Source organism: Triturus cristatus, chromosome 1_2, assembly GCF_964204655.1.
Source record: "Triturus cristatus chromosome 1_2, aTriCri1.1, whole genome shotgun sequence".
Classification (NCBI taxonomy): Eukaryota; Metazoa; Chordata; class Amphibia; order Caudata; family Salamandridae; genus Triturus; species Triturus cristatus.
The window spans coordinates 940,614,517-940,624,129 of NC_140580.1; the positions used below are offsets into that span (position 1 = coordinate 940,614,517).

The window sequence follows — 9,613 nt, forward strand, 5'->3', positions numbered from 1 at the left end:
TGGCTGAGAGGGGTTGACAGGCCCCTCCTCCAGTACCATTAGTGAAGGAGCCCAGGGGATCAGAGGTCTGAGAGGTAAGTTTAAAAAAAATATATATTTCATTCCCCCCGTGCGCGACCCCCCCCAACCCCTCCCGCGAGCCGCGACTGGCGCTTCTGTTTAGGTAGGATTTCTGCCACGAAATCGGGTGTTTTAAACTAATTGCCTTGTTTCTTCTGAATGTGGCTGCCCCAGCTTTGAGACCATTCCCCAGCGTTACCAGGCGCACAGCAGCCGGGTGCTGCGTGATTTTGGAAGAGTGGTGCGCTGTTAACTTGTGCCTGTTCTTACAGGCGATGCAAGGGAGGTATTTGTTGGCTAAGACAAAGCTGCTGTAATGAGGAAAGACCGCCTGCGAACTACTCTGTCACCCTGGACAGCTAACCGACGCCACTGCTGGTCCTGCTCACCCACCCACGCGGAGCGGTGACACCGAGCCTGGAGAGCCGCTGACGCCGGAGCATTCCTCGCGGTTTCCCGGGATTACAGCGCTGAGCAGACGGGCTGCCTCCTCAGCACCGATTCCTAATCGGCAGATAACAATAGCAGTTGGAGAGGCTGGCTTTCTTCAGAGCAGACTGGCAGGGACCCGCGCGCTGGATGCAAGGGCTTCATGTTTCCAGCTGCATCCGGCCAAACTGCCAGCGCTGAGCTGGCCCACGTATGCCAAGGCAGGGTCCATATGGGAGGCACCGGACCGTATGGCGTGCTACTACCTTGTCATCAGCTCCACGCATCTTAGCAATGGGCACTTCCGTGGCATTAAAGGAGTCTTCAGGGGACCTCTGCGGAAGAATGGCACTTCATTACCGGTAATGGCACAGTTGTTTTCTACTTAAACGCTCATGTGTGTGTGTACGGGCTGACATTACCGGCGGGTGTACTTGGAACATGTCACACTACACCCTGCACGTGAGCAGGGCAAGCTCTCTGCTGCAAAGCCATTATTGGGCAATATGATTGTTTGTAGATGTCTATATTTGTGCAGTACAAGCTGTGTGATTCAAGCTAACCCTACTGTGAATATTTGTGCATGCATGTTATTTCTAAATGTGCGTGCATGTGTGTTTACACAGGTATAACTGATGTAAGTCTTTTCATAGGTTCATGTGTGTGTATGCACAAGTACACGTATTGCAGTATAGTGATATTTGGTGCCAAATTTGTGGCACGTTTCCACACCAAAGAGCAGTAAGAGTTGCAATTCTCAACGTTCATAAATGTGAATAAAGATGCACTACGCATCACAGCAACATTAAAGTTAAATGCACATGAAACCACGTAAATGTGGTCATGCCGTTTTGTGGCAGGTGCATAACCCTACAAGCAGTGCCACATTCTAGCCTTCTTGTCAGTGTGCCTGCTTCCCGGTAAGAAATGTAAATGTGCGCGCCAACTCCCCAATCTGCAAATGTAAAGGGTGCCAAGTTCGGATGTGTGTTGTCTTTGATTTTTATTTATTACACCTGTCTGCATCTTCTCTGCCTCTGTTCATGGGTGCCTGTATGTGTTTAGTTTCGGTTTGTGGGTGCTTGTTTTCGTTCGTGGAATTCGACACAAACCGGGCACGTGTATATTTAAATACAAAAATGAAAACTGAGCAGTTTAGGGCTTCTGTCTTTCTGCAGGACTATGTAAAAGTCTGTCAACTGTCTCCCGTATGGGAAATTCAACAACTGTAGGAGGATTACAAATGCATGCAGTGCGCAAATAGATTTTGTGTTTTTCTGCACAAATAGATAAAAAAAATATGCCTGGCGTCTATTATGTAATAAGCAATAGGGCTGGACCGAGATTTGTAAAGTGTTCAGTCGAAGCGGACAGTTTTGGGGTACACTTTGCCTAGACAGGTGGCTTGCTCTTAGACCGCCCAATGCAGGAAGTTGAGTGACAATTGAATAACTTTTCCTCGCTCTTACCAAACCATGCGGTGGATGGACGAGCAAACAGGGAGAGGCAGACTCCAGCGGCGAGAAGCGGCAGAAGCATCATGTTGACGCTGGCCGGAGCACTGTAAACTCTCTCTGCCTTCTCCCTCTTGGATGTCACATTCCTTCTTCCCTTTGGAAGGTGGGGTGCTGACAGTTGCACTATTTGTGGTAGGGGTCACGGGTGAGGTGAGACAGGTAAATGGGCGTCCGTCTTCAAACCGTGGCTGGGCTGGAAGCGGTTTTTTGGCTGATTGATGGAATCACTTGAAGGTACACGTTTATTCTTTTTCAGATGCATTGTAAGGGACCTACCAGCTATAATGTAAAGTGTGAGCTTTTAAAGATGGTTGCCAAAAAAAAAGGGTTTCCTGAAGACACATATTTATTCTTTTTGACGGGTATTGTTAGGGAGCTGTGTGAAGTGTGTGCTTTTAAAAGACCGTGGCATTATAAACAAAACTGCTCTTACTGAGTGCAGTCCGCAGTAAATCTATATTTTGGAAACACTTATCTTAAAACTTTTTGTGTATTCTGTAGCAGCCTATTTTATACTGTGTGCAATGCAAGTTCGAAGCCTGTTATGAAGCTCTGTGGTTATACTGAATAAGCAGTTACCCACGTTATCATATGAAATCTCTTTATTGATGTCATAACTACACACAATTGCGTTAGCAACCTTCTTGCTTTCTCACATTTGCTTGAAAATGAAATATTTAGCCCCTCTTTTTATCAAAATTTTCTCAGTTGTTTGCCACATTGCACTCAGCCGCAACTTTTACGCCGCACCACGTTTAAATGTCACCAGCCGCCACTGGTCAGAGCTAAACTTACTGGGGTGCAAAAAGCATAGATTGAAAAAACTGAAAAAACGCTCAGCACAAAACGCATTAAAGGCAATAAAATCCTGCAAACTTTTGGTATTAAATTGTTAAAAATTCCCGTGCAGTTTGGCATATATCTAGAAGAAACGCACAGGGCGCCCGTGATAACTGTCGCTTAAAGCAGCCTGCGTGATTTGAGTGCCCGGGAAAATAAATAGATAAACGTGCGTCTGATTGGCCATGACAGCGTGTTTAAGAAACCGTGCTCCAAGCACATTGACTGTAGGCCAGCTGGCATAACCTGAGTGCCCAAGGAAATAAACTAAATTCAATGACCACTGTGACATTAGCTTTTGTACCACAACTAACCCAGGTCCAGTGGCCTATTGGGTTACCCCATTGCTACAAAACTCATAACTTTACTAGCTTAATGAATTCTGAAAATACACGTGATAAAGTACCCCTACGGTAAATTATAAGGACATTTCTAGTCACCAGGAGTTTTGTGACCATATCCGGCCCGATGGCCAATTTCTATAAGGTCATGGACCTCCCAGGTTGGGTGTCTTACAATATACTTTTAACCTATGACTGAGAGTATGTAATTTCTTATTGTACATGGTTACACCATCACCTTAGCCACAAATCGAGAGGTTGCAGACATGAAAAATAAAAGCAGAATCAATGGTGGAAAATGACACACATCAAAAGGTTAGTTATTAGTTTCAAAAGCAAATTACAACCAGTTTCTTATAAATCACATTAAAAAGGAGGATGTTAGCTCAGAATGAGTAGTAACATGTAGAGAGATTTTCTTTCCTGTAATTGACGATGTTTAAAATACGAAAAGAGTGTCACAAATCTCTCCTTTGTGCGGATCACTGTCCAATTTAGAAAAAGAGAGCACACAAATGAAATGCCGGTTCTCATTTGCATTGCCTAAGCTGCAGCTTTAGGGATGATTCTTGAGCTGACTTCCACCTTGGTTGCTGGCTCTGAAAGTTAGCATTATGATGTCACATCTAAACTATAATAAATGATTGCAGTTGAGCAGCTATGTCCTTTACTTACAAGTGAACAGGCTCATCACAACTCAAGAAAACTAGACACAGATTTTTATCCTGAGACTGCAGACTTCCATATAGTTATGTAAGCATAATAGCATATTACATAATTTTACTTGCATATAAAATATAGTATAAAATGTGTGCTGCAATTTCACTGGAAATGGACATATTCTCATCAAAGGCAAGAGTTTGATTTAATACTGACACCTTCTGTTGTGACAAAGTGACATCCTTCCACATGGTCTACGCAACCTAGTTTCTGCCTATTTGTTAAAGCCTTGTTGAATGCTATTAGGGACCAGCAAAGGGCAAATTGTTTTTTTGGCAATAATTGTCCCTACACAAAATGAGGACGAGTGGTTTGTGCATCTTTCAAGATTCCAAGAGCAAACTTTCATCCCAATACTCTCATCCTCATCCTCTCATCCTCTTGAGCATCAAGTACATGGACGCCGTGGTGTCCCATGGGCAATGGCAGCATTTAGCCTCGATGGAGCTACTCGTATGTCATGGGACCCAGCAATAATTTGGGGAACCTGGCTCCAACTGACTTCTCTAGAAACTAGGCACCAGAGTAAAGCAAAAGAAACGAGGAGGGTGAAAGAGGGAAATGGATGGAAAGGAAAATAGATTAAGAAATAAAAAAATAATAGGATCGAGAAATGGCGGAAAAGTAGATGAGATAATGGAAAATAGTCTGAACAGCTGAACAAAACAAACAAGGCTGCAAAATGAGAACAGAAACGGAGAGCAAGGATTAAAAATGAATCAAAGCAAAATACAGGGAACATACAAAGGTTGTGAGATTGAAAAAAATATAGAACGCTTAACAACGGGAAGATGGATAAGTGGTACCCAAAGTAATGGAGCAAAAGAAAAAAATGGAGCAATGGAAATTAACAGAAAATAAAAGAAAGGAGATGAAATGAGGAAAACCAATGAAAATTTAAAGAAAGTAGCCCAAACATTTACCAGGCCCTGTATGTTGAAGACGTTTATATATCCTACAAATTAATGGTTTCAAAAACATCTAGTTAAGAGGGCTAAAATGATAACTGAATAGTCAGTTGAAGATCAGGTGAGAGGGTTGAAAACTCTGGTGTGTAACTGCACACAGGAAATATGCGTGTGTATGGTATTGCTCACGGGTTCTAAAATAGGCGAAATAGAAAATCGGGTTCATGCACCTATTGCAGACATCTTTGTGCACCCACTATTAAACAGGTTCTAATCATAGTGTGACAACTCTCTCACCACTGGCGGCTCTATCAAGCATCATTTTACATTATAAAGCTGCATAAATATACACTTATTTTCAAAGCAAATGTGGAAGAATATGTGTTTGATACCTAGAGCAATGGAGGCCAAAAGCTACTTGGAAACCTGTTTCATAGATCCCTGAAAAATAATATCTATTCAACACATGTTTGTAACTTATGTACTTCTGAAGAGTGGTGTGCTTAATTAAACTAAAAGTGACCATTGGCAGGCGACACAATACTTGCTGAATTGTACATAATATGGAATTAGAGCATATGTCGTGCAGGATTCATGCCCATTTCTGCACCGGATGCGGAAGCTGCTGAGCTGGTTGAAATTTGTGGGCTGAGTGTTACTCAAGGATCTCTACAAGATGCACTGAGAAATCTTACTACTATTTGAGCCTGTGTCCTGCATGTTATTTGCTGTTCTCTACAGAAGGAATTGTGATTAAGTAGAACCGCATATAACCCCCTTGGCCTTTTAACAGTGAAGTGATTCTCCTCATGACAGAATTCTTTATTTTCATAAACCAGCAAATGAAACTCCTCTCCATGAGTGGGAAGGGAGTCCAATATCGCCATCCCTCCATGTGGCGAGACCTGTATTTCTTTTGTCTTCACTTGTACCTGGACTTTTCTAATCGAGCATTTTTTGTAATGTGTTAATTCATTTTATTCTGTTGTTGCCATAGTTAATTCATTTTATTCCGCTGTTGCCACAGCTCATGTCCTTGTGGGATGGAGGAGTGAATACTGTAAGGCGAAATGTCCACTCATCTACATGGGAATCGCACACTGCACGAGGGGGATCAAAGGTAGGCTGTGATAAATTGTAATTTCAACAGGGCTCATTTTTCATGTCTTCGTAGTGTATAGCCTGTACATGGAGGCTTGGCCCAGTGACCAGATGACTCGCCATAGTAGTCATGGGAAATGGAGCCATGGTGTTTGTGTTTCTGGATTGGCGCTTTTGCTGTAGAAACACGAGCATAAGAGAACGATCACCGTCAACTCATGTATGATTCAGCTTGTGCTTCTCTTCGCAGGAGTCTTCCCAAGCATCCTCTTCATCAATGGACTACTGCTCTTCCTTCTGTAAGGAAGCTCTGGCTCGCCATCTCAGGGGTCGAGCTTGGGTGGTGCATTGGTGTGACTATCTTAACCGCACTTCCGCTTTCCAAAGGCCTTTCACTTCATGTCGCATGGACCCATCAGTGATGTGAAGCCATTGGATGTAGTAAATCGTTATCCTGCACTAAACGTGGGTACTGCTCTCCACCTCCCTTGACCAAGTGGCAGGCAGCCTCTTGGGGATTTCAAATGGGTCTCAATGGTGGAGTTCTGTGAAGCTGTAACGTGGAGGTTTAGAGGATGCAGATTGCAGCAGTGCAGAACTCGACTAATTTACTATATGGTGCTAGCATTTGTTTCTATGTCTTTTGTATTGCTTTCTGAATAAACCTATATGTGTGGCAGTCCCAAAGTCTTAATGTCAGTCTTTGCCAGGGCTACCAATTGGCTCTATCCTCAATGGACGATGAAGATGGAGAGGGGTAATGGGGGAATGTCCAAATTATCTACTGTCTGTCTTTATTACAGAAAGCACCCTCATCCTTGCCCCCCCCCCCCTGTTTCCTATCATATACCACCTGTTGTCTGGATAGATTTTACTTCTAGGATAGAGGTACAGGATATTCTGTATAGAATGTCGGGGTGCTTATATCATGGGACCTGTTTTGCTGGTTTGTGAAATAATAAATATATTTTCCAATGCAAACAATCAGCGGAGCAAGGATACATGCATTTGCTGATTTTCCTTTTTTGCTCAAAAATGGGAAAATATTTTCACCGTTGGAAAACATATAATAACTTTGTGTACACCCCCAAGCACTCTTTGCTGGTGTTATCCAATCTACATGCCCAACTGCAAATGGGTTTACCCTTTCAAAAGTACATTTTCAACCTTACACAGGAAGAGCAGTGGTAAGTTTGTAGATGTGCCAACCTCGCAGGGTATTCAGACCCTTGAATGCTTACTCATTTCTTTTTGAAAACATTTACTCAGACTGAAACCTTAATGCAAATCCTTTTTCCTGTGCTAAACCAAAAACAAGTGTGTGTGTGAATGCCAAACATGTACACGGAAACAGATTTTTGTCTTGGGCTATTGTTTCCTATGCTTCTCCCCCTTTTTTGATCTTGTCTATCAAACACAAGGGTGCCGATCACGATCCGGCAAAAACCGGATACGAACCGTCGGACGGAGCATAATCTCCGCCCGACGCGTACCCGGTCGTCAAATTTTACAAACAAGGAATTACGATTCGCACGGGTACACCATTACCGTACGATTCGTAAAAAAGCCCGACCGAACAAAAAACACCTACCAATGCGATCCGGGAAAGCGCCGACCTGACGTCGGGACGCACGCAGCCAGCCATTCACGACCCAGGAATCACGATTCGCACCGACGTCACCCCGCACCGTGAATATTTTGCGGCAGCCAAAAACTGCTGGGAAATCAGGACGACGCGAACAAGGACCACCAGTACGCGACGGACAGACGACGCCGCGAACAAGGAGGACCAGTACGTGACGGACAGACATGGACCCGAACCTACGAGTCATCCCTGCCCTCATAGCAGTCCACCTCCTCTACAGGTTACGACGCAGACGCCGCAGAAGGTCAGAATAACTAAGGGAGGGGGGAAAGTGGGGTGGGGTGGGGGTGGCACGACCAGGGCAGGCCACAAAACAACCACATGAGTCACACACCACACATGGCCTGGACATACCTGACTCCCATGCCCTGGTCACCACGAGGGGGTGGGGGCGTGTCCTGATAAGCCAGCGACCGCCACAACGGAAGTCCGTCACCACGCGAACCGGCAACACAACCAGACAGGTACGTCCCGTACCCACGCCTGAAGAGCGTGGGTACGAGTCGGACCACGCCCACACACGTCACCCCAACAATGGCGGGACGGATCGCACCCACGTGGCAAAGGCCTGGGTACGGGCCGCACAAACATCACATAGCGTGGGGACGGATATGTATGGACCCTACCCCCACCCCGTATGCAAGGAGCGTACCCCCCACCCCAACAGTGCAAGTACGACCCGTACCCCCACCCGCGAATGCATGGAGCGTACCCCCCATGCCAACAGTGTAAGAACGACCCGTACCCCCACCCGCGGACGTACGGAGCGTACCCCCCATGCCAACAGTGTAAGTACGACTCGAACCCCCACCCACGAATGCAAGGAGCGTACCCCCCAGCCCAACAGTGTAAGTACGACCCGTACCCCCACCCGCGTATGCATGGAGCGTACCCCCCATGCCAACAGTGTAAGTACGACTCGAACCCCCACCCACGAATGCAAGGAGCGTACCCCCCTGCCCAACAGTGCAAGTACGACCCGTACCCCCACCCGCGTATGCATGGAGCATACCCCCCATGCCAACAGTGTAAGAACGACCCGTACCCCCACCCGTCGACGTACGGAGCGTACCCCCAGCCCAACAGTGTAAGTACGACCCGTACCCCCACCCGCGAATGCAAGGAGCGTACCCCCCTGCCCAACAGTGTAAGTACGACCCGTACCCACACCCGCGGACGTACGGAGCGTACCCCCCATGCCAACAGTGTAAGTACGACTCGAACCCCCACCCACGAATGCAAGGAGCGTACCCCCCAGCCCAACAGTGTAAGTACGACCCGTACCCCCACCCGCGTATGCATGGAGCGTACCCCCCATGCCAACAGTGTAAGAACGACCCGTACCCCCACCCGTGGACGTACGGAGCGTACCCCCAGCCCAACAGTGTAAGTACGACCCGTACCCCCACCCGCGAATCCAAGGAGCGTACCCCCCTGCCCAACAGTGTAAGTACGACCCGTACCCACACCCGCGGACGTACGGAGCGTACCCCCATGCCAACAGTGTAAGTACGACTCGAACCCCCACCCACGAATGCAAGGAGCGTACCCCCCAGCCCAACAGTGTAAGTACGACCCGTACCCCCACCCGCGTATGCATGGAGCGTACCCCCCATGCCAACAGTGTAAGTACGACTCGAACCCCCACCCACGAATGCAAGGAGCGTACCCCCCTGCCCAACAGTGCAAGTACGACCCGTACCCACACCCGCGGACGTACGGAGCGTACCCCCACCACACCAGTGTCAGTAGACTCGTACCCTCACCTCGAATGCATTGTGCGTACCCCCACCGTGTATGTGCCAAGCGCACATATCCAGAAATCGGAGGTGTGTGTGCAGAGTCCTCCCAGCAGTGCCCTGAGACAGGAGGGGTGGGTGCCTATCACTCCCAGCACTGCCCAGAGACAGGAGGGGTGTGTGCAGAGTCCTCCCAGCAGTGCCCTGAGACAGGAGGGGTGGGTGCCCATCACTCCCAGCAGTGCCCTGAGACTGGAGGGGTGTAACACATGTGTGTGAGGCCAGAATTATCCACATGCATACTGGCTACAAG

At 47.1% G+C, this 9,613-nt stretch overlaps 1 long non-coding RNA gene across 1 annotated transcript; it reads left to right on the forward strand.

Annotated features, from left to right (window-relative positions):
* The first annotated feature begins 570 nt into the window (after positions 1-570).
* Positions 571-6,532, forward strand: LOC146868386 (uncharacterized). The gene is made up of 3 exons (XR_014966209.1): positions 571-851; positions 5,843-5,935; positions 6,167-6,532. It is a non-coding gene; the product is annotated as an uncharacterized LOC146868386 (long non-coding RNA).
* Positions 6,533-9,613: the final 3,081 nt, after the last annotated feature.